General features: G+C 39.4%; 1 long non-coding RNA gene across 1 annotated transcript; it reads left to right on the top strand.

The window, feature by feature from the left end:
• The first annotated feature begins 3955 nt into the window (after positions 1-3955).
• Positions 3956-16976, top strand: LOC311420571. The gene is made up of 4 exons (XR_014684372.1): positions 3956-4018; positions 4249-4354; positions 15561-15665; positions 16147-16976. It is a non-coding gene; the product is annotated as an uncharacterized lncRNA (long non-coding RNA).
• Positions 16977-25473: the final 8497 nt, after the last annotated feature.

The following is a 25473-nucleotide window of genomic DNA, read 5'->3' as shown; positions in this document are numbered from 1 at the left end:
TGCAGTGGTTTAGTCCCGTTGACTCTTGCTACAAGAGTGCACCCTCAGTAAGTTCACAGATGACACCAACTTAGGTGTGTGTGTTGATCTGCTCGAGGGTAGGAAGGCTCTGCAGGAGGATCTGGATAGGCTGCACCGATGGGCTGAGGCCAACTGTATGAAGTTCAACAAGGCCAAGTGCCGGGTTCTGCACCTGGGGCGCAATAACCCCAAGCAGAGCTACAGGCTGGGAGAGGAATGGTTGGAGAGCTGCCAGGCAGAGAAGGACCTGGGAGTGATGGTGGGTAGTCGGCTGAATATGAGCCAGCAGTGTGCTCAGGTGGCCAAGAAGGCCAACAGCATCCTGGCTTGTATAAGAAGCAGTGTGGCCAGCAGGGCTAGGGAATTGATTGTCCCCCTGTACTTAGCTCTGGTGAGGCCGCACCTCGAGTACTGTGTTCAGTTTTGGGCCCCTCACTACAAGAAGGACATGGAGGTGCTCGAGCGAGTCCAGAGAAGGGCGACGAAGCTGGTGAGGGGCCTGGAGAACAAGTCCTACGAGGAGCGGCTGAGGGAGCTGGGATTCTTCAGCCTGGAAAAGAGGAGGCTCAGGGGCGACCTTACCGCTCTTTATAAGTACATTAAAGGAGGCTGTAGAGCGGTGGGGGTTGGTCTATTCTCTGGTGACAGGTCGAGGGGCAACGGGCTAAAGTTGCACCAGGGGTATTTTAGTTAGGATATTAGGAAGAACTTCTTTACTAAAAGGGTCATGAGGCATTGGAATGGGCTGCCCAGGGAAGTGGTGGAGTCACCATCCCTGGAGGTCTTTAAAAGACGTTTAGATGTAGAGCTTAGGGATATGGTTTAGTGGAGGACTTGTTAGTGTTAGGTCAGAGGTTGGACTCGATGATCTTGAGGTCTCTTCCAACCTAGACAATTCTGTGATTCTGTGAAGACTGGGAGCTGGCATCATCAAAATGTTGCATATCCCTCAGCTATTAAAATGGGGAAAGGTATATAAGAAGAAAACAATGATAAGAGCTGCAAATGTAGAAGGATGCAAATCAGGAGTGAAATATCATGTAATTTGACGGCAATGGGGAAAATACCGGGAAATCTATCCCATCTGTGCTCTTGGTGTTAGGAAGGCAGAGAGAGCTGTTAGGAAGTCACAGAGTATGAACTCTGGGTACTTCTATGCAAAAGCTACAGTAATGAATTCCAATCTTGCCTGAGAGCAATTTTTAAGACAAGTGCAAAGGAGAGTTTGGAGTATTGATTTCTTTAAAAAACAATAAATTGGAGTGAGTTGTTAAAAATAAGTGCTGACTGGAACAGTTCACATTAAATCAGTGCACAGGTAAAGAGGGGCAGGTTCAAGGGGGGAGTATATCAGAATTGAATTTTGGATCCTGTAATCACTACTCAGTAGGGTCACTCCTTCTTCCATTCAGTTCCCTTTCCTCTGCCTCCTTCACTGTAGTAACCCCTGTGGATAGAGCTCCAATTAATAAAACTTACCTTTATGTATGCATTATCATAATACAAAGGCTCAAGGGGCACACAATCCCTTCATGCCTGAGAAAATTTAAAACTCATGATCCTCCTGGGATGCTTGCTGGGAAATAGAGAAAGGGAATAAAGGGCAATCTAACATTTCTGCTGAATGATGGCTACTCTTTGCAAAGTACTGTGAAGCTTGTTAGATTCTGAACATTTATGGGAACCTTATTGCTATTAGATCCTGTGAAATGACTGTAATTAAAAATGCTGGTCCTTTTACAGGGAAGATCTGCACTGCATGCTAAATCATTTTCTTGGAGGAATCTGGGAGAAATTATAAATCTGATCAGTACAATATGAGCAAATGACCAGAAATACTTAAATTGCCAATATCTTTAAATGGAAAACACTGCTAATGCCAGCTTCGAATGCACAAATACACTCTCCCTTTATTCTAGGGACACAACTGCATGCTAACTTACTTTATTAATAATATTTTTTGTTTATTATTTGGTCCATCGCATGCACCTAGAAGGCTTGGGCACATCCTAGCACATGCAGTACAGTTTCTATAGAAAGTCAACTACCAAAATATGTAAAGGATATAATGACAGAGTCAGTTAAAGAGAATGGGGTGAGGGAAAAGTCAATGGTCCAGTAATGCAATTAGGGCAGAGTTATAATTAGTGATCAAAGCACTCCAGCTTCCTATAACCATTGCCAAGTGCTCTTCAGCATGCCAAAAGGAACAACTGTACGCCAAGATTTGTTAACAACTTAGTGGTGTTGGAGGATTTTTATACATGCACCCTCTGCACATTCACATATCATACAAGTTGTTGTCCATTAACCAGATTTAATAATGCTTAGCAGAAGTGAGATTTTCATAAATAATCACTTTGGAGTGCTAAAGGGACAAATAACAGGACAATCACATTAAATAACAATTTTTTTTTACATTTCGGCCTTCTGAATACAGATTATAGTAACTTCCAGCTGAAATATTTTTCCTGGAGTGAGCACAGTAAGGTAATGCCTAGGGCCTGGAGGAGGCCAAAGGTGCCTGAGATGCTGGCTCACAATGCTAAGTGACTAGGTATCAGGAAATTTTTGTACCCCAAAATAAATAAATAAATAAATAAAATAAATATATATATATATAATGAAGAATACTAAATGCCTATTTGGCTAAGGCAGGTTCACAACAGATAGCATGGAATGGTTACCCACAGACTTTTCTTTTTGATAAAACCTTACACGTGCACAAGGCATCATCAGTTCCTCATCTGGAACACTCCTAGAGTCATTCCAAAGTGACTCTTTGTGTACTTTTTTTTTTTTTTTTTTTTTTTTTTTTTTACCAACGTGAGATAAATTTCCATAGGGACAAATTTAATTAAGCTAACAATCTTGCTAAGTCATGTAGTTACTAGCTAGTAGATAAATAAAATGAACTCAGACTTATTTGTTATTTGTTCTCAGTCTTTAATCACCCAATAGTAATTCCATAATTGAATTAAAGTACTTAACCATTCTAATGCAAATTGACTGGCTTATAGCTCTTCAATGAGTAAATTATTGCAAATCTGGTACCCATGATATCAACATTATTCACTTACAGTTAATTTATCTTCATATTAGTTGAGCCACTTTTAATTTATTCCAGAACTGGATGTTTTTGGTTTTTGTGTTGTTTTGTTCGTTTGTTTGTTTGTTTGTTTTGGTAGAGATTGAAAATTAAGAACTTGGATTAAAAAAAAAAAAAACTTTATTTGTTTCTGTGGTGGTTGTTGGTGTTTGGATTTTTGTTTGTTTGTTTGTTTGTTTTTTCCTATAAAAAGGCTAAAATATTTCTGACAAGAAAGGATCTAGGAATGATCCAGATCATAGCAGCAGGCCGGCTTCCACTGCTGTTTTACTAAAGCACAAACAAGTGTACTGTAGGCAAGAATAATGTTGCAAAATATCTCAGAAGGAAAACAAGAGCCCTTATCAAAAAATACTATTCATTAATAATTCCTTTTTAATGGTTAAAAAGAATACAAGTGCTTGTCTGTAGAGAGGAATTGTCTTCATTAGGAAGGCAATTTAATCAGAGCAACTACTTATGACTTAACAGAATATTTTACCAAACATGCACTACTTAAAAACATGTTTATATGAGTTCTAAAATAATAACTAGGAAAAGTTTACTGGAGAAACTGTACATAGACAAATCTATAACTTCACATTGCAAAGACTCATGAATTTAAAAGTCAGCAAGGCAGGAATTAACTTCAAGTGCAAGGTCAACTTATTTGCTAGTTAGAACAGGGTAATCGGACAAGCTAGAAGTGCTGGGTATTTTGATGTGAAACAGGTTAAAATGGAGATTTTCACAACTGATAACTAATTATCATAAATTAGCATTTGGTAAGCAGGTGCTCTTACCATATAAAAGGAGGTGGTGGATAGATAGTGCTTTTCCTGCTGTGTGGCTTATAGGATGAAGAAGAGTTTTTGTTTAGAGAGAAGCCTTCTGAAATTACAGAGAAAGGTAACTTCTTTTTGTTAGATTCATTGTGCTTAAAAGGCCTCGACTTTGTCTCATAGAAGTAAAATAGTGCAATGCTTCAGGGAAGCTTGCCTGTAGGGTGGCAGTGTAACGGAGAGGAGGCAGAGCTGAATTTCTGAGGGAAAGAAGCAGAAATTGTTTTTGCTAATTCTGAAACAGATTTCTTTGTTAAGAGACAATAGGTTAGCTTTGTCCTTCCTGTGTTCTTTCAGATCTGTCTGATGTACCTGTCTGCTAGCTGGCTTAACCAGACCAGTTTGAGGCTCTGGAGGAGGAACTGGTTGGCGGTCCAGGTGGCCGCTGATGGGAGACTGCATGGTGATTTTTTGACCCATTGTTAGATTAGGACTCAAGATCTCCTTAGGTTCTCCTGTTCTTTCTTTGGCATCTGAATTTGTAACAGTCTCTTCCATGACAAAAATCCCTCCCATATGATTGCTCAATTATCCTTGTCTGTGCTAAGTCTACAATGAGTCTAACAGAAGCCTGGAATGAGATTCCAAATGCTTTTGCAGCTATTAGCAGCATCTATAATACCCTTACTTGTTAAACTTTCAGAGTTGTAACATGTTAGTTTCTGGCATTTTTGACAGTGACAAATAAATACCAGGCACAGTGGGAGCTCAGAGCACATAATGGCTTACTTGAAAGAGTTTTACTCAAGGTTAGAAATTAAGGTTACCATCAAAGGCAGCTAATTGGATTGCAGGGCTTGTTTCCTCTTTAGGAAACATCAGATGTGCAAATCCTCCCATGCTTATGCTTGCCACGTACTAACAATTAAAGCTTTTTACCTGAAAACACCAGACAGTTGTATGCAGAGAGAGGGAAAATCTTTCTTTTTGTGGAATACTGGAGAGAAAATGACGGGTGATACTTGATTAGGGTAACAAATGTACAGGAGCTGGAAAACTCACCCTCTGCTTTATCTGGATATTCTAAATGAAGGGTTTAATTTGGAAATGTTGTTACAAATCTGTCTGGACTCTAACTCTCACTAACCTCTGGCACTTTGAGTTTCTGCTAATGAGGTGCTATTTATCAAACTACTCAGCTATACGTTCTTTAAAATGGCTCTGCTGGTAATATGATTATTTGATTTTCAGACTGTCACCTCTGCAATCTCTGATCATTAGAATTACCTTCTCTTGTCATTTGCTTTCACTTTGCAGGTAAAAAAAAATAATTTCTGTCTTGATAATGGATATGTGTTGGCTTAGCCCAGAATGTCCTGACCAACACTTCCTGGAGCATGTGTTCTTTTCTATCATATATGAGAACGAAGCATATTTCACATATTTAGTATTCCTATAATCTTTAGGCTTGGATTTTTCTGAAGATGTTAGTCCTGTGACCTTATCTGAATGTAACAGCAACTTCTGGAGTGGGATTGATGGGATGTGGGTGTTAAGCATCTCCCAGAACAGTGGGATGCTACCTGTTAAATGTTTTCTTCTATTGCTTCAGCATGTCTGTAACATGTAGAGATGTGTATCATGTATTAGCAAATTTGCTAAATCTCAGTGCTTCTGTTAGGAAAGCAGAAAGGTGTTTTCTGACCATCAGAAGAATGAGGTTCCAAAAGTCTCACAACTGTAGTGGGGCAAGCAATCTAAGTACTTGCAAACTGCAAGTACTTATGGTGAAACAGTAGAGATCAGGGAAAGCATCAGTATTTTATAAGGAAAGAAAAGCATAAAAGAAATGCATGCTTGTTGCAAGTCTTAGTATCCCTTTCCTAATTGTCATCACACTTTACCATCACCACCTGTTATTACTGAGGAAAGCAATGGTGATATCATGGGCTATTTGTGACTGTGGCTTAGTGTAATTAAGAATAATGATAACATAATAATAATGGTCTTGTACTGCAGCTCAGATGTCTCTAGGCAGTGGAAGTAGGATGGTAATTCCTAGTCATTTAATGAAAAAATTGTTGCTTGGGATCTGCAAAGGGAGGGGAAAGAGGCTAGGAAAACTGTTGTAGTCAGAAAAATCTGATGCAATGTGTTTAGGATGTGCCAAATATGTTTCTGGGAACTGTAAAGATGGTTATATTTAACAGAACATTAGCATGAGCTGTAAAAACAGATGTTCTCCCTCAAGGACAGTGATGAAGCATTAATTACAGGTAGAGATGAGTTTAAATGAAGACTGGAAAAGCTGCTGCTACTGGAATCTTTTCTTGGTAGAGCTGATTTATTGTAGCTAACCTTGGAATACAAGTTCTAATGAAGATGAACCTTGAAACCAGGCAGGTAAATGTATTGTTCTATGGCCCAACACGATACATTCCATTTACATCATGTTGGAAATTAAGCCTGGTATGAATTGCAGTTGTAACGAGCAGCTTGCCCTGTGATTTCAATGAACGTACCTGATGGGGATAACTGCTTTACAAATGCCAAGGACACTTACCCCTATTTAGAGCAAATGACTTCCTGGACCACATCAGTTACAGTGATGGAGGTGCAGTGTGCCTAAATGAAAATGTATAAATTCAAGCAGGTGATTAAATGTTGCTGCCTGGGGTAACTATAAAGCAGAAGAATTGCTTTAACTAAGACAGAAGAGGTCAATTTATGGTTGGGTTTTCCCTAGTCTGGAAAAAGTAGTAAATAGAGGCAGAGGATACTGCAGTAACAGCTTGTAAATTTAAGCAGAAGTAGTGGCAGTGTGTGTGTATATAAATGAATACTGAATGGTGATACTCAAAGCCAAGTGACTACAGTTTTCTGGTAACCAAGGCAGGATGCGAAAATGTGGATAATAAGAATTATTTTTTGAAAGCTTTTAATCTCTTTAATTAGTGTACTGGCTCAAAATCTCTCAGGTGTTGCTGATGTAGTTCAGGTTTAAAACAATGGCTAATTTGCTTAATTGCGTGCTTGATCTACTCTCATCTCTCCAGAAAGCAAAACTGAAGTCTGAGTTCCTCTGTACTATTGTTGTTCTACCTGGTGCATCACTGAACTGCTCTGAGCATTATTTTGGATTTCAGAAGAAGCATAGTTGTCCTGATGCACTACTCTGCCAGTACTGAGGCATTTTGTGCAGTTCTCAGGCTTAGGTGTAATGCTCTCCTAATGTAAATTAATTATTTCCCTGCCTTTGGCTGACTTAACCCAGTTTCATGCAATGCTTCTCTATTTTTTCAGAAAAATTCATTGCTTGGAGGAGGTTGGGGAAGGATATTGCTGAAAGACCTGCATATGGGCTAGGATGTTGTTGAATTGCTCTAGGTGAGAAGCAAATTGCAACTTAATAATAAGGGGTAAAGGTGAGGGAGGTTGTGGTGGGGGGAAGCAGTGCTGTGTTTGTGCAACTGCACTACCTGAAGATATGGGTGGTAGGGCCAAAGACTTAACCAGTTTCCTAGTACCTCCTGGCCCAGGCAATGTAGCAGCTTAGCAAGACAGATTTCCTATTAGCTCTGCCTATTCTCTGTGCAATATGAGGCACAGCTCTTTCCTGGTGAGGATAGCATCTGACTCTAAAACTGTTCCTAGAAACAGTGCTCACACTGGTCACAAGGGCTGTGTTCATCACATAGGGGTACATGCACAAAAAGCTGACTGCTTTTGTTCTCAGTTAACCTCATAGTTTAACATAAACCGGGTTTAAAATGTACTTTAATGAAGCAATTCAGAAGAACGTGTAAAGAAAATAGCATGGCAAGTCAGTTGAGTCCTGAGACATGTGGATGCTGAAATTAGTTGAGAACTTCACACAGTTAGTGATGATCATGCATGGTTAAACCAGCTTAGAGTTCATCTTCTTCCTATTATTAAAAATGGTAATGGAAATAAAATGGAACCAAAACCAGTGATTAGAAATGAAATTATATCTTAGAGAAAGGAGGGGAAAATGAAACTTCTGAAAGAAGAACAGATACAGCAGGACAATAGCGGTACTTATTTCTTCTGTTATTAGTGCAGTTAGTGCAAGAGGTAAAGAGGCTTAAATAAGAAAAATAACTAGTTCAATCCTTAGAAAATTCAGCTGTGGTCTTAATTAGATGATTGTGGTAAGTGTAAATTATTTAATATTCAAGCCAGAGTTCAGAAACATTTAGACATGTAAATGATTATTTGGTTTCTGTCCTTTAAGAGAAGTATCTCTCACTTTCATTTTTTCTGTTCACAAAAACTTGGTTTCTGCCCACCCTACATATCTAGTAAATATCTATCCATGCTTGCCAACTGAAATTCTGAAATAAAACCAGCATGAAGCAATTCTTGCTTGGAATCTGCTTTGATAGGTATGAGGATGAGAGAGTATTTTCATGAATCTCTCAGTTTATAAAGTTCATCTTTCCCAGGAAAAACATGTGTCCCCCCAGGAAGAGATGTGCATAAAGTTTGATTGCATCGGTAGGTGATCTGGTGTGCTGAACAGTGTAACTAACAGCAAAATGGTAAAAGGCTTAAGACCTACAGGCATTGATCGTGCAGCTGGAAGTATTGGCAGTTGATTGCAAGGGGACAAGAGTCATGTATTGATCAGGTTATAATGAAGATTGAATGTGAAGAAACTGGGAAAGTTATAATCTGTTCTTAAACAATAGGTAATTCTGTTGCAAAGGAAAGAGGTTTAAATGTTGCTTAAAATATTGCAATTGCTGTATCGTGGGATTCAAAATGCTTTAATATGTACCGGTTCTCTAACAGGCATGGGAGGATGTTTATGCAGCAAGCTACGTACATCATACCTGTAATACCTTGAGGGTACTTCAGACTCCTCTTCCTATACAAGCTCACTGCTTCTTTCAAGTCTCTGGTCTGTGTGTTCAGGTTGCAGTACAAGATGCATGTGAATTGCATTACCTGGAACTAAAGATGAACTTAGGGTCAGCAGGTGCAGTCTGTTTTGTTGTGCCTGCTGCTGAAGAGGCACAGTCAGCACCAAGGGATGCATGCTGATTGCTGTACCTCTGGTGCACAGAAAATCAGCTGATGTGTTCAGAGAACAGGAAGATATTCCTGAGCTGGGGCTGCCAGATATGTTTTGCAAGTCATGAGATTCAGGGAGAAGCAAAATAGCAAAGCTTTAGATAAGAGCAGCCAGAAGCTGGAATGTGAGCTTTTTCTTAAGTAGACAAGGGTAGTTATTCCTAGTAGGTCTTCTTTCAGAGAGCAGTATTCCTTCTGGGAAGAGTCCAGCCACTGCTGAAAAGACAGACTTATTCCCAACTCTGCCATTTCCACTGCAAACAGAGGCAGATGGTGCTGTGGTGTCTCTGGACCATATGTTCTTTGTTTGCTCAATTGGTTCTTTTGTCTGTTCTTGTAATTCTGCACTGGTTTCTCCACCTGCTCATTTGCAAAAAGATGGATGGTCTCTTTGCTGGTTTGTGTCTGCTTTTACTTTATTTTCCATGACCACACTTTTAATTGTCACTATTCTGGAATTGTCAAACTGACTTTTGAGCACTTAAATTAGAAAGATATGACTGTAACAGCATAAGGTAGTAAGGTTGTGTAGTCCAAGCAGCTGCGGTGCATTTCTTTCAGTCTTGTGGAGCATACATCTTTTCACTTCTGCTGACTTAACTTCTGTGACTTTGCTGATAGTGTTCCCATTTTGTCATTTATTAATGTGTTAAGTCCAACTGCTGTTAGATTAAGAAGAATTAACTGTAATTGTTTTGGGTGGTATTAAGCTTAGCTACAATACATTGAGCCTGTGCAACTTGGGCATCATTAAGAAAAATAATATTGTTGCATAAATATTTTTATTAAAGCTTTATTCCCTAACTGGAAGACAGAATTACCATTTTAAGATAACTGGCAGGCATAGTGCTAAAGCAAGATTACACTGTCAGGATACAGAGATAAATTTAGTCAAAATAGGCTGTTACTATTAAAATGTTCCATTCCATTCTATAACAAAGTAATGCATATTCGTATTAGTGGTGAGTGAGCTCTTAAGCAAGTAATTTCTTCTAAAATTCCAATTAGAGTACATTGTTGCTAATAAAGATACCCTGTTTTATCCTGCAGCTGACAAGCAATAGAGACATAATTTATCAGTACGGTGGAAGCAAGCCCCTAAGAAGTGTACTTCTGGTGGCCTGTAATGTTCCCTAGTGCCCCCTTTATTTCTTCTCTTCTATTGTTTAATATTAATAAACTCCTGCCATAAGCAAGTCATTCCTAATGATCCCATTGATTTAAACAGAAAAGCACATATGAGAATTAGCTGGGGAAGATAAGAAATAAATCAGTTTACTGTGTCCAGTGGCTTCTCTCCAGCACTACCAGCACCAGCTGCTTTGGTACCTGCAGCCCTTGCAGAAGTAGAATGACTGCGGAGTCAAACTTAGCCCTGACCCCTGCTTGTTGGAGGCTGACCAGTGGTCTCTAACAGGACTAAACTTCTTTTCCAGCTCTTCTGGTTGCTCTAATCATTGCTATTTGGACTTGGCCATTCTTCTCACCTGCAAATCCTTGTTATTGAACATGTCCTGCTACTAGCTGTATTTGATGCAGTACATGTCTCTGTCTCAAAAACATTTCCCTTTTGGCTTTGTTCTGCATCCTCATACAGGAATGAAAAGGTCATGCTAGTAAACCTTTCCAAGTGCAGTCAGAATTGGCTGCTACAAAAGTGCTCTCTGCCTTTGCCAAGCTGTAGGCACCCAGAGATGAACTGATAAAGAGGAATTGAGTAAAGCAAGTAACTGGCCCTGAATCTCCTTTTCCTTTCAGTTTACCTCTGTTTATGTACAAAGATTTATGAGTAGGTTTATTCAGAAAGATCTTATCTGGCACTCGAACTGCGTTAAGAATTAGGGACACTTCAGAGGGTAAGTTGATGAATAGGGCTACTTGTTGATCCAGATCAGCAAAGAGCAGTTTTAAGCTGCAGAAGATTCATCTGGAAGAAGGAAAATCAACACTGGTATCTCTTAATATACCTTATCATTTATTCAAATAATGAGTTGAAGCAGGAGAGGGAGTAATGTTTGTCTGAAGAGCTTTAATAAGATTTCATTTAAGTAAATTCTATTGGCTAAAAATTATGTATCTTTAGTCTTATAAATCAAAAAGTATCTTTGCTGATCTTCCTTCTCTCTTCCCCTCCAGGCTATATGAAGTTTGGAAAGCATTGTTTTGTTAATTTCAGTCATTTCAAATTCGAAATGCATTTTTATATTGTCTAAATTAATGTGGAATCACAGCTCTTCAAATTTTAAAATGGGTTTTCTAATAATGAGAAAACTAACTGGAGAGTTAAGGTAAAGCAAACTTTTTCTCTGTAAAACATCAGTTTTCTACATTTCCCATAAAGGGGGGAAAAATAATTGAAAGAAATTGCCAGCTGTTCTCCCTAGTGGCACATGAATGAAAACCAATGGAGAAAATTAACCTGCTATCTACCCTTATTTACAGTGTGTAAGTTTAGGGCAGATAGGGAAGAATTTTACTTCGGAAGCTGTGATTTGTTTTTCTAACCTTCCTCCATCACCCCAACAGATAAGGAACAAATAAAGGCAGAGATATGAATATCAAAGTAATGTCAAGAGGATGTTCCTGCAAACCAGTCCAAGGAAGGCTTTAATACTTTCCATATAGATGATGATGTATGTTGATTAATCCATATCACTTCACTCACAGATGTGCAGTGATTCCATCAGATGCTTTATTGCCTACAGAGGGAGTTGCAGTTAGAGTTCACCTGTCGTCTTTTCAAAATTTATTTAAAGAAGGAAAACAACAACACTTCCCCGAAGAGCTGCAAATGTTGAAGCCTGTTCCACACAGCCTTTCATTACAGGGAGTAGTCAGTCCCCTACCAATCATTAGTGTCCTTTAAGCACAATGTCATTGCCTCATGTTTTCTTAAGAAACTTTGTTTTCCAAGATGCCAGATACTGAATGGGCTGAGGGGAGCAAGTGCCACTTGCTGGAAAAGAAATTTCCTGCAGACCAGGAGCTGGTGGTAAAGACCGAGTTTAGATGCAGGTAGGGAGGGGAACGAATATAAGGCAGGGAAGTTTGCAGTCAGTGGAGGAGTGGAAGTGTAGAAGAAGCAAGAAGGAGCTCTACAACTTGATGTAGGTTTTCAGGATCACATACTGCACTGCATAATGCTAACAGTACTTCAGTACAGCACTACTTGTTCTTTGACACATTTTAGAGGGTTTTTTATTAGTTACAAATTGCAGGTTTAATTCTATATTTGATTGAGAGTCTAGGATAGTTTTTTGTTTTTTCTGAAGAAAAAATGTTTTTTTCTGAAGAACTGATTTTTTTCTGAAGAGGATTGGGGCTATCCCAGGATGGAGTTCATTTTCTGTAGAACAAGGTCTAAAATAATCCTTAAAAAGTGGGGAAAAATATAGATAAAATCAAGGACTCAACTCTTCGTAACTTCATCTGTTTCTGTTCTAGAGAATAGCCCAGATGCCCTTCATTTAGCCAGTCAAGCTAATGACAAACAACTTAGAGGAAGTTTTGCTCCTTTAATTTGTTTTTCATTGTCCCTTCCTGCAACTGTGCACCCAGATCTTGCCTAGCGGAGGATCAGGCTGGGCCCTATTGGACCTTCCAAAAGACTGTGGGACTATTGATGACTGAGGAGAAAAGTCCTATATGTTAATATTGCTTGCCTAAGTGTCCGTAGTATGGCTATCATGCTAAACCTTACTTCCACTTCTGTCCTGTCATGAAGTTGAATGTCTGAACTGGCAGCTTCCTTTGTATGCTCTTTTCTAGAGGTTTGGTTCCTGTAAGGATGAGGAATCAAAGATATTTTATGGTAGGATGAGCACCTCTGGCTAGAACAAAATGGCTAGCTTTTTAGTGGATGATTCCATTCTGGAGAGAAATAAACCCAGATTATCACCCTAAAGCGAGGGAGAAAAAACGCTTGGTTCCCTGTTACCTGTGGGTTAATAATCCAGAGAGTTTATTTTTTTCAAAAGTATGGACACAAGTATCTTCTATTTCTCAGTTGAACTTTTCTCTGTGCTCTCATAGCAGTTTAATGTTTTGTCAATCCAGAGATGCAACCGTTCCTTGTAGGTTCCTCATAGCATACAGCTCTCTTGTTCACAAACAGCTTTTTTGCTTTTTTTTTTTTTGCCATGGAGGCTCTAATGACCTTAAATGGTTTAGAGCTTGATTTATGTTCTGTAAAACTGCCTATAGCCAAGCCAACTTCAGAATTAAAATAATTATCATAAATGAATTAGAGCAAAGACAAAATATAAAGTGAGAAGAAAAAATGAGAGTATGAAGAAACTGTTTATAAATAAATGACCTATCAGTTATAAATAAGAAATTATTCTTCCCCCCATGTTCAGCAGGGTGGAGACTCAGTGAAGCTGAAGATATTCATGTTCCTTGTTCTTACCCAAAGATTTATGTGAATGTGGACATACATATGCATGCACGCTGCTAAATTTAGACTAGATTCCTGTAGAAATTGGAGGATTAAATTATAGTTGCTCTCGCTGAAGTAGTGTTTGGCTCTGAATCGGTCATGCATCCAGTCTGTTTGCTTTGGTTTAGATATTGGTCTTGCTTCCCTCCCTCCTCACCCCCATCTCCACCTGTGGGCTCACTTCTACCTACTCTTTATTTTAAATTGTAACCTCTTCAGAAAACATAAATTGACCAAGTTGCTTACTGGAGGACAGGATAAAATATCCTTGCCTTCTGCTGTTGCTCTCCCCAGCTCTCTGCATTGCTGCAATAACACCTGGGGGTGTTGCACCAGGATCTGCCTGGCTGCAAGAAGAAATGGGGGGCAGGGACCCAATGGGACCAAGGCCAGCTGAGCCCACTGACCAGCTTGTTCACAGTGCAGTACCCAAATGGTCTTGCCAGTGCAAATGATGGACACTGTGCTGCATCCAGGAGGGGAGGCAGGAGATGCTACAATTGACTTCATTCCTGCTGTGGTACCCCTTCCCTGCAACACAGCATGTACGTTCCTGGTTGTAAGATGTATGGTATCACACAGAAGCTGCTCTGCTGTTGGTGTCTATGCCTTATATTGCAACATCATCAGCACCTGAGCTGTAGCATGTAGGAGAGCCATATATATAATGCAGTTGTTTTGAGTTCTTCTGAATGTGCTCCCCATGGTGAGAAGGGAGCCAATATTTCAACGTATGCTTTGGGGTCAATCCTAATCCCCTGCCACTGTTTTTACTTCATGGTTTACTGAGCTGGTACCTTCTCTCCAATTTGGGACTGTGGCACCTCATCCATGCGCAGTTATCTCCCCAAGTGCATCTTATTTCCCCTGCTTTCCCATATGGCTATGATTATGGCAGGGAAACAGGAACCACGCGAGGCTGCTCAGAGTCAAGACCTTGGTAACAGTCCAAGGCATGCACAGAAGTGCATTGCTGTCACCTAGTGATGAGCAATGACAGATTTGCCAGTTGCCAATTAATTGTATGGATCACAAACATAGCTTATGCAGCTGTTACCAGATTTTCCAGCCAAATCTGATATGAAAAGAGCAATAGAGAGCTCTCCAGCAGATGCTTGGGCCTGGATTGCAGCCAGTCCTGCAAGAAAGAGGCCCACTAACCTTTCCTCTCTTGTGATCTTTCCAGTTGGAAAGGAGTCTACAAGAGTTCCTGGGGGAAAGGAGGGGAGAGACCTCATTACCATGATTCACAACTTCACTTTAGCACAAGCCATCAGAACTTGCACCCCTAGAATGGGGTTGTGGAAGTCTGCAGAAGACACTAGGGGCTCTTGTAGTGTGTATAATAAGGCAGAAACTGTACTTACCTACCTGCCTACCATACAAGGGGATGCAGAATACAGTTTCTATGACTGTTTGAACAGTAGCTAGTACACACTAGGAATAACATCATAATGGATTACAAAGAATCTGTAGAAATTGTTCACAGATGCAATAATTGGAGGCTAGTGCCTCCATCTAGTTAGTATATCCTGATTATAGGTAAGAATTCTAGTCGGATAACAAAGAACTCGAGAAGAAAATTCCTTCACGCACTAGGAAGAGAAATAACCTGTGCTGCTACTTCTGTGCCTTAAAGCTTTCATCCTAATGTCTAGTCATGAACAGTTGGCTTAAGACCAGAAAGTGGAGATTTAATGGCCCTTTCAAGTGTTGGGGTCATCTGCACTATTATATAACTGTCAGATGTCCACTCCTTCTTCAACTGTGATTGATGGTTTCAGCCTTAATGAGCGTCCAGTGGCCAATGAGTTTCTCAGCATAATTATATGCTGTCAAAGTACCTTCATGTAGGCACTTTGTAGGTTTTTAAGCATTTTTAATCTGCCATCTTGCAGCTCTGATTAATGTTGGCTATGACCACTAGCTATAGCATTGGTGTATGCCAGCTGACATCTCAAATACAGAGGAGTCTTTTTTGTTCTCCCCTGCATATCCAATTTTTGGTCTGGGGGATTATTCTTTTGTGCTTCTTTGTCTATCAGCACTGTGTCCCAAGGTGAGAGGGGGACAGGGGGTATTATATCAGTTCTTTAACCTTTCCTCCTCATGTTATTGATTGTCACTTTCACAGGCACTCTCTGAGATTTGCCTCATGTGGAAGGTGACCCACAAAAAGAAACATGAAGAAAAACCTGGTGCGATTCTAATGCTGAGGAAGGTCCTGGTCTCTGACTAGGTGCATTTTTTATTATTATTTTTTTTAAGATTTTTAGCAAGGGGAGGTTGTCATTTTTAGTGGGTTCCTCCTGTTCTCTGTGATCATATACCATTTTCTTTTTCCTTGAGAAAATGTGGGTGTATCCCTCCTAGATTAGTAGATGCTGGGATCATACTTTGCATGATTAGATCTATCTGCTTAATTCATGCACCGAAGTCTTAATAATGTGTCCTTACTGCAAGCACTGAATGTTACTAGGCCTTAGAGTGTTTTATTTTCTAAATTTTTGATCCATGGCTCGAGTAATACACTGGGGAGCCTTGACTGCAATAAACTGTCCCTTAAGAACCAAGACTTTTTGTTTTCTGATCTAGCTGTTTATATCAAGTTTAACAGCCTGGACTCTGGCTCTGTGAAATAGCTTTAGGGTCATTCTGTTGTGTAGTCTATTGTTCATTTCATAGATACCTTACAGCTTCCATTTTTTTCTTTATTTCAGAGCTGACAGCATCTCCTGAGTACCTTCAATGTTAGCTTCTGGGGCTTGAGATCTATAGGTTAGGAGTAAAGACTGAAAAAGGGAATTGATTATAGTACAGCTAGATAAAAATAAATTAAAAAAAAAAAAAGCTATAGACATGAATCTGTCAGAGAAGAAAAGAGTAATCTTCCATCTTGTGTAGAATCTCATGTTTTTTATTGAAATGAACAAAATATGCTTTGCTTCAAGGTCTTCTTTCCTGATAACTTATCCTCTGTATGCTGTTATCCCTTTTACCTTGACTAAGCTTTCTTTTTATTCCCTGTTTTCTGAACTGAATGTAGAGCTCTCTTGTTGTTTGTTTAAAGTGAAGAGCTCCGCATATCCCCTTGATCACTTTTTAAATTTCCTCTGCTGCATGTTAATGGAGACAAGTACCTATCTGCTGAAAAGATCTTCTGTGTGATAAACCAATTTGAGGCAGTGTAAAAGGAAGGGATAGAATGTCTTGTCTAATCCACTTCCCTTTCTAATCTTAAAGCATTGTGTTTGAACAGGAAAAGGTTGACATTATTGAAAATAACCCTTGCAGTGACAGACTTCTGAAGTATGTGACAAAGCCAAATATCCATAACATGTAAGAAAATCAAAAAAGCCATGATGTTAGTTGTGAAGATATGTACCTGCCTAAAAGAACTGTTACAGCAAATATAGAAAATATAAATTCTGTCCTCAAGAAAACTCTGTTCTGAAAGTGTTTTTGTTATAGATCTAAACGTCAAAGTGGAAACTTGCACTGACTCTAACTTTGTAACAAATTTATCTTGAAAATAAGTGTAGTGTATCATGGCTCTCCATGCAAGCAAAAGGTTTTAGTGTTTCAAAACTACAATGTTGTCTGTTTGACAAGCCCTAGAAATTTTCTTGGATTCTTCCATTTGAAAAATTCTATCCAAGTTGTTCATTCCTTTAAAAAAAAAAAAAATTCCATTTCTGATGGAAAACTTGTGGTCAACCTAAGTGCACTGGTGTTACTACCCATAGAGATGATAGTCCTCTTATCTCACAGAAAGGAATCCTGAAATACAATACATAAATATAAGAGAACTCCTATGGCTTGTGCTTACAGAATGTCAGCTCTGCAGGAAGGAGAACAGCATGGTTCCATATGGTGTTGATTTAGGCATAATATCAAAGAGGGACTTGAGTCACTAGCTAATTATCTGAAGATGTGTGCTCTCCACTTGGAGCTTCAGGTATACCTACTTGTGAGTCCATCACATGATAATTACATAGCATTTAAGTCTTATCTTTACAGTAAAGCAGTGAAAGAATTGGATTTAACATCTCTCGAGAACTTCCTTGAACTTGAATTTTCTTGATCTCCAGATGAAGTAAGATTCTTGCAATTTTTCACACCTTGGAAATTTTTAAAAGGCAAACTATTTTTTCAGTAAAAGTGAAATGTTTCATTCTGATTTTAATGACTGTAAGTGGGCTTTAAAAAAAAAAAAAAGTAAAAATACAGGAGTTCAAATGAAAAGTAACTTCATAAAATTAATGAAAGGTTCTGTGCCAGAAACTTCAGAATTGACATTCAAGGCTGATAGCTTTCTGTACCTAGCTTCAAGAATCTGAGGGCAAAAGCAATGAGAGGTCTTGAGAAAACTGGACTATCCAAGTAAATATTAGCATTGGGGACAAAATAATAAGACAAAATAATAAAAGGACAAAAAAATAAGCTGAGGTCTAGAAGGGGAAAGAATTTTTCAACTGAGACTTGAAAGGTATAAAAAAATTTTTTTTTGCAGCAGAAGATAAGGGTCTTGCCCTGAATGGTTGTTACTAAATGAAGGATGATAGAGTGGAGAACAGAGAAGGAGTGACACAGCATGACATTCGGTGAAGAAGACCCTTCAAAGCTTTTGGAAGTAAAGCAATTTTGAATGTGACTCTTGGCAAAGTGGAAAGCCAATGTGTGTGACATGATGGCTGTGTTGTGTAGGAGGAAGAAAGTAAGGCTTAAATCCTTTAGAAAATTTTCTCTGGGGTACCCATTGCAGGTGAAATTTTCTCAGCCACCTGCTTTAATACCTGCTGTAAACTGCACTTCTTGCTAAATAGCCTTTTCTGTCCCAGGGGTCTACCTGGTTACATAGCATGTTTAACCTTTCCAAGGTGAAACACAGAAAGCAGGGTGGGAAGTGTGATCTAACAACCAAGACTGAGTAAAGATTGATCCAGCACTGAGGATGTGCTGCCCCAGCATATGTGAGAAAGCATCTAAAAAACCTGAAATCTTTCTGTAGTGTTTTTAGAAGTTTCCCATATTGATCCCTCCTGTTTAGCAGCAGGGACCTATGCAGCATATCAGCTCTGGGAAGCCACAATCAATAGCTCAGTGCAATGGCCTGACAGTTATTTACTCATCAGCTCATTAGGGTGGGGAGAGTAGATTACAATTCTCATAATTTCACTATTGACTGGCATGCTGCACTTGGGTTATGTTTTAACTACCTAATAATGAATGTGCCTGAAGGAGGGGGGGAAATCTTTTGTAATCAGAGATTCTTGTAAAAGCAAAGAATCATTTGTGGTAAGACAAAGAAACTTCAACCATGATAAAGTGAAAATAAGAGAAAGGAAGAGTGGCCGCAGCTCAGCCTTTTGGTAAAATGAAGTTCCTGCTTTGCATTAATGAGATGGACAGGTCCAGCGATGGCTGGCTGTGTAAGCTAGAGTCCCCTGCAGTGATCAGTTCTTATCCAGTGCTGTTGACTGAAGTGATAAGAAGCAAATTTAGTCTGAAGTCAATGTTGGTGTGGCACTGACTAGCAGACAATTAGGAGGACTTGCCCTGGAAGGACTCCAGTATGGCAAAGGGACTTTAGGGAGCCTTACTAAACAAATGTGTTGCTTTCAGTCCATGATCACTATTACAAGCTGCTGGTGCCTGCAAAGAGGGAACAAAGACCACTCTTGCTTCTCAGGACTGTCCACATTAATGATCTATAAAGCTAATCCATCTGTTTACCTTCCTGGCACCCTTGTGACATAGGACATATAAGTGAGGACTGTATCCAGTTAGAAACCATGGGATCTGGGCACACGTTTACATACTCAATGGAACAGAAGCCTCAACGCTCTGATGAACCACTTTGAGCAGACCTATAAACCAAGGCTGTAGTTTTCTTGATTGCTTGCCAAGTTGCTGCTTTTTCAATTGCCTATAGGGAGTGTTTTTTTTTTTTATCATTTTGTACCTTTATGACATAAGACATTAATATTTAAGACTGACTCTCCTTGATTTGATATGATCTTGCATTTTTAAATTTGCTTTCTATATAATTCTTCTGTGGGTGAGCAAGTATATTATCTTCTGTGGAGTGACTGGAATGTTGGATCCAGGCACTTCTAAATCTTCTGTGAAGCAAAGCACTCCAAGAAGCTAAAAACTAATTTATGAGAGCTATTCAGAAAAGGAAAAGTGTCAAGAGAAGTGTTCAGCCTTTACATTGATTTTTCTTGTGACTGCCTGCATTCTGAACTTGTGCTTATATTCACTGCCTGAAAAACTGTCTCCTTTGCAACTCTCCTACAAGGATGCATTTTCTATTTCTGATTATAAACTTGTAAGATATTTTTTCTTCTGTTTTTCATTGCCAGGAAAGAAAAAAAAAATACTGTTGTAAGAAATAAATGGTACTAAGGGCTTTTTGTAAAGGTATTAACTACAAGTTTCATTCACTGGGTATTGTGAGGTATTGAGATTGGCTGATTATTGCTTGTCACAAAAATATTCTTCCAAGATTAGACAGTAGGCTATATAAATGGGTGGGTTTCTTGCTAAAGTGCTTGAAATTGACCGAGGAAAAAAAGGAAGCTCTCAGTGAAAACTTCTGCATTAGTTTCAGTACGCCTTAATCAGGTCCCTATAATAGAGCAACATTTCCAAAACATGATACTTGAGTAGCAGGTATAACTTGTCTGTGGAGAACTGGGTAGCAAAGAATAATAGGAGTTGATCTGAAATATTTATGCAACCACATCCATAAAGCAGCACTGTTTCCATTCAGAACCATTGCATGCAGGAATTCATGTCTGCTGATGCACTATGTTCTTCTGATAGATCTTAAAAAAAAAAAAAAAAAAAAAAAAAAAAGCTCTGTAGCATCCCAAAGGCAGAGTATAATGGCACATCATCTTGTCTGACAGTTCAATTTTTAGTAAAATAAGTCTAGCTTACACACTGAGGAAGGTGCTGAAAGCAGTAACATAGCTATAGGTTGCTGCATCACAGGAATACTGCAAGCAGCTATGGAATACCAGACTCAGCAAGGCTGATATTTAGCACTGACCAATAAAACATTATTTCCAGACATGCACAGCTCCCTGCCCTGGCTAGAGCCTGGTTGTGGTCACCTCACCAAAGCACTTTCCATGGAGCCTGCCCTATTTCAAGTAGCTGAGAGGCAGAGGACCAACTTCTTTTCTTTTTATAAGAGAAAAAGCATGAGTTGTTAAAATGCAGGTAACTACAAGTTAAGCAGTTAGTTGTGTTTTTAGCTTCCAGAATGGGGACAATTTTACTGGCTAGGTTTGAGTTTAGGTGGAGGAACATTCAGTTTTGCAGTGGAGGTGTGTGGCTATAGCTTCTGCTTGCTAGGTTTTCTTGTTTCACTGTGGCCTAGAGAAGACCACAGCATTACAAGGGTTACAGTGGGCTAAAATGCATGGAGAGGATTCCTGCCAGAGCATTGTGCTAATGAGTGGCAAACAGAGCCTGTCTAATAGCTGTCTGTTGCTTCTACATATTTTCATTTAACACTTTGAAATGCAAAGTGTCATTCTCCTTCATAAAGCCCTTCAGAAGTGTTCTTACTGACACCATGGAGCAAAAGCCAAGTTTTTGGAGTAGTGACATGCTAGCAGTGAAGCTGAAGAGGGTACAAGCAGTGGTTAATAAACTATAAACCTATTCTCCAAGTCCTATCCTAACTATTCTTTGATCATAAGATCTTGCCAGGAATCAACTAAGGTAAATAGGGCTTGGTACTTAAACACAAATGGTGAGCAGAGCTCTGTCTTTGGGGGAAATATGTGAAGAGAATGAACGGTGGTATTCAATAGTGAGAAAATCACATAAATACAGCAGTCTTTGGCAGAATGGTCCTCTCTGTGGTGGAGTGGTCTCTGTACCTCTTTCCCACTGATTGTCATCTCTTTTTTGCTTGGTTCAGCATGACCTTTAGTTTAAACAAATATATAGGGTGATACTTGCTGTAGTAAGTCTTGTGAGCTTCTGTGCCAAAGCCAGTACAGTAGTTTCACTGGGAAAGCTTTGCAATTTGAGATCATCTTTGGGAGCATCAAACACTTGAATTTTTCATGGGTTCTTAATCTCTTCTCTGGATACAAATACATGCGAAAACGATTGTGAATGCTCTGGGGTAAAATTGCAGAAATTGTCTGGAAAAATTAAATTAGCCGGATAATCACAGTCAGCTTGTCTGGAATGCCACTGAATGCATGCAGTCCTCTTAACGCAGGCTGATGGAAGAGTAGGTGATAGAATTAAGTGCCACAAACCGGGGCAAGTAGTGGTGAACACAGGGCAGCAGTGGGCTAGAAGAAGAGGGCTAGTATCCTAGGGGGGCAAACCTCTTATCACAAACCTCTTGTCAAAAGCAGGAAGAAAGCTGTTTTTGCTGCAAAAATCTGCTTGCAGCTTAAGTGAATTAAGTATATAAACTGTTACTGTACTCCATTTCTGTACTTGGACCAGCTAGTGTAGCACTAGTTCAAAGAAATCTACAGCCATACATTTAACTCTAGTCGTACCTACAATACCTGCCGTGCTCAGTCTGAGAGAAAATTGTGTCCCCTCATCTTCTCCAAGAGTAAGGCATTTCTACAATAAATGCAATCCTGTTCACAATAATGTTTTATAAATTCTTCATGGGTTATTTCTGTCACTTTCTTCTAAATATCACGGTTTGAAATAGTGGTAATTTAGCACCAGTCAGGTAGACAAATGCGTTGGTCATGAATCTGGGTTTTCAACATCTTTTTTTCAAGAAGAATCCTCTCTATGAGATGCTGTAAAGCAGATAGAAAACAAGTTGCAAGCCCTGCTGAAACTCTATGAAAAGAAATCCAAATGCATGCTGCTGTAACCCTTCCTTTTACGATGGATGTGCTAATCTGATGCGTGCAGGGCCAAAGCGTTTGAATTGTTCCAAATCTGCTGATGAAGTAGAATGAGTTAGTTCATTTCCATGCCCTTTGAAAGTGGCTGATAAGCACAGTCGCTGGAGATCTAAAACTCTGTTGCGTTTATCTTTGTGTGCACTCTCTAAAGAAATTATTTCTGTTAGCCTTTTTAAAGGAGTAGAGTTGAACAAAGCAGCATGCTGATCAAATGGGTGACACTTGTTACAAAGCTTTTTCCCTGAACAAAATATCTCCTTATTATCATCCCTCTGCTTAAAATAAAATAAAAATTCCCAGTTTCAGTACTCAGTTTGTGACTTTTCTGGATTCTCAACAATTTAAATAAAAAAATCTAGTGGCAGTCTGAGAATGGAACAGACTCTCTGATTTTTGTGAACATGCAATATTTACCATTTTTCATATAAGTTATTTATCACTTGGGGGGGGGGGGGTTATAAATTCAGATTATTCTGAGTCCTTTAGATAAATACAGTCTCAAATGAAGTTGTCTTTTAACTAAAATTGATTTGTCATCATGTGTCCCTCTATTGGTTGGGACAGACAGATTTGAGGAAACCAGCACAAATGTATAGGCCTTAGTATGCTAAGGTTTTTCTTTTGAATGCTGCTACAACCTCATGGAGAGAGGCACTGTCAGCCCAAGGGGGTGACAAGAAGAGCAATGTAAATATTTAAACAGCTGAAAAATCTTCATTTCCTTTTTTTTTTTTTTAAAAAAAAAAAAAAAAAAAAAAAAGGAAAAATCCTTTGGAGAGAAAGGTATTTGTATTTAGAAGGGGGGGGGGGGGGGGGGGGGTATTTTTTTTAAAAGCCCTTTCTGTATCTTTTACATTCTCTGCAATACAGGTGAAGCACTGGAGGCACAGAGAGGCTGGATTCCATCGATGCTTGCCCAAACATGGAACTCTCTCTCTCTCCCTGAGCACGTTTCACAGGCAGAGCTTGCCTTCTGCACCTCTGCAGTGACTTGATGCTTCTGAAGTGTAGGTGACAGCGAGCACCACGAGAGGGCTTGAGAACAGCTCTAAGTCATAGCTAAAGTGAAGTTCCCTTTGTTTCAGTTGTAATTTCCACAGGACAAAGAATAGCTTAAGTTGAGCAGAAGTGTAAATCCAGGCCTCAAAGTGTGGTGCTTCTTATGTTTGGTACAAATTGGGGGTGAAATGTTAAACTGGTTCTTACTTGAGGCCGCTTCAACATCAGCAATTTTAATTGGTAAGCAAGAAGATAATTAGCGAAGCAGATAAGTAAGGCAGCTACTCAGCAGAAGAAAAAAAAAAAGTAATCTTTTCGTTAGCCCAGAAACTGTTGGCTTTTTTACTTACCTCATATGGTTTTCCTGGATCCCAACCCCAGTGGCTCGTGGGGGGGGGGGGGGGGGGGATGGGATGACACCACTAATTCCAAATATTTTGATAAGTGTTGAACAGACTGGGGCTGAAAGACAGACTGGAGCGCTGACATTCAAGGCTTTGTTTAGATCACACTTGAGGAGATGGATGTAGGTCAGTATGTTACCACTTACTATTATCACTGATGCTGGCCAAGGGCAAAAGCTTCATCTGCTTGCCTGCTTCTTATTGCCCTCCTGGGAGCAATTTTGAGTTGAATCTTGCTGGTACCTGCGATGCTGCTGGATAACTGAAGGATAAGGCTGAGTGGGAGCAGGATTTATTAATGGACAATTACTAGGATGTAAAAAGTAGGGCAATCTGTTCTGATTTAGTAAAAAGAAGTGTTAGGTTTGGGAACTGAAGCTGTTGAAGACATTTCTTTGCAGTTGGGAAGCGGTGGTGTAAGTAAAGCTCATGCTGAGCTCGCTGGGGAAGGCAGGAGCTACCAGCATGCTATGTTCCAGGTTCCAGGCTTGTCTCCAGGAAGAGAACGGGACTGGAAGAGGAGCACAGGCAGTGCATGGGAGGGTTTAGCCCAGGCTGAGACAGGTTATAAACAGGAAACAATGTCTCCAGGCCTATGCAATAAAGTATTTGAGAGGAAAGCTTGCTAAACTTCTCTGATAGGGTGAGAGAAGGAAATAAAATCTTCTCTGGCAAAGTATCCTAAGTAACTTCAGTTGTACTAGTTAGTTTCTGACCTGTGTAAGGTTTGCAACCCTTTGTGTTCTTCCAGTCCCAGAACTTGCCCACTAAGAAACACTGTGCATTCGAATAGTCCAAAAATATATTTTTCCAACATTAAAGAGTCAATAGATCTTAGCACTATTTTTTGTTTTAATCTGGTCAGACCATAAGCTTAAAGTAATCAGGGGGCTGAATTACAGAATGGAAATCACGTACATCCAGAATTTTTTAAAAAATTAGGTTCTATTTTTATTTATTTTTTAATATAAGTACCTAAAGTTCTTATGTACGTGTGTAGAAACTGTAGTATCATGAAAACAACATCTTGCAACCACATTTAGGAACTCTGTTGCACCTATTCATGCTGCTGTTTTGTTTCACAGGACAGCTTTTCATTACTAAGCAAAAGTGTTAGTTTTCTGCTCCTCAGAACCACAGGAAGCTTGATGAAAATGACAGTGGAGTGCCTAGGCTACCAGCACTAGCCAAGAGAAACATGGACAACAGTAACTGAAATTCTGCGTTAGTACCAGATGCAACACATGACGAGAAGTGTAATTACATTATGTAGAAACTTGGGGCTGGACTTTCTTGCTCCACAACCATTATTTTAACTGTTTTTCTCTGTTCTTGAACACCTGGCTTTGCAGATCATGGCCAATGACTGCAAAGGAACAAAAGGCTTATGCGAGTATAGCAGATGCAGACAGGTCAGCACATTAAAGAACCTGGTTAAAACAGTCCCAGATCTTTAAAGATGTTTATCTTGGAGCTGAACTCCTACCAGGCTGTAGCGCTTGATATTTCTTCACTGTTTTTAAGGTTTCTTAAGAGAGAAACTTCTCTCATTTAATGTTGGAGGTGATTCACATTTTAAAATAAACCTGCTGCCATGTCATGTAAAAATGTGCATTACTCACATTTTCTGACAGCATAAGCTGATTAAAAAACTTGTTAAATGGATTTTCCAGATCAAACGTTACTTCTTTGCATTTGAACCAGTAGAAAATCAATCACTAGCTGCCAGGGA

Source organism: Aythya ferina, assembly GCF_964211825.1.
Source record: "Aythya ferina genome assembly, chromosome: 17".
In the NCBI taxonomy this organism is placed as follows: Eukaryota; Metazoa; Chordata; class Aves; order Anseriformes; family Anatidae; genus Aythya; species Aythya ferina.
Note: the sequence above shows the minus strand (reverse complement) of the source record. Positions and strands in the feature narration are given on the sequence as shown.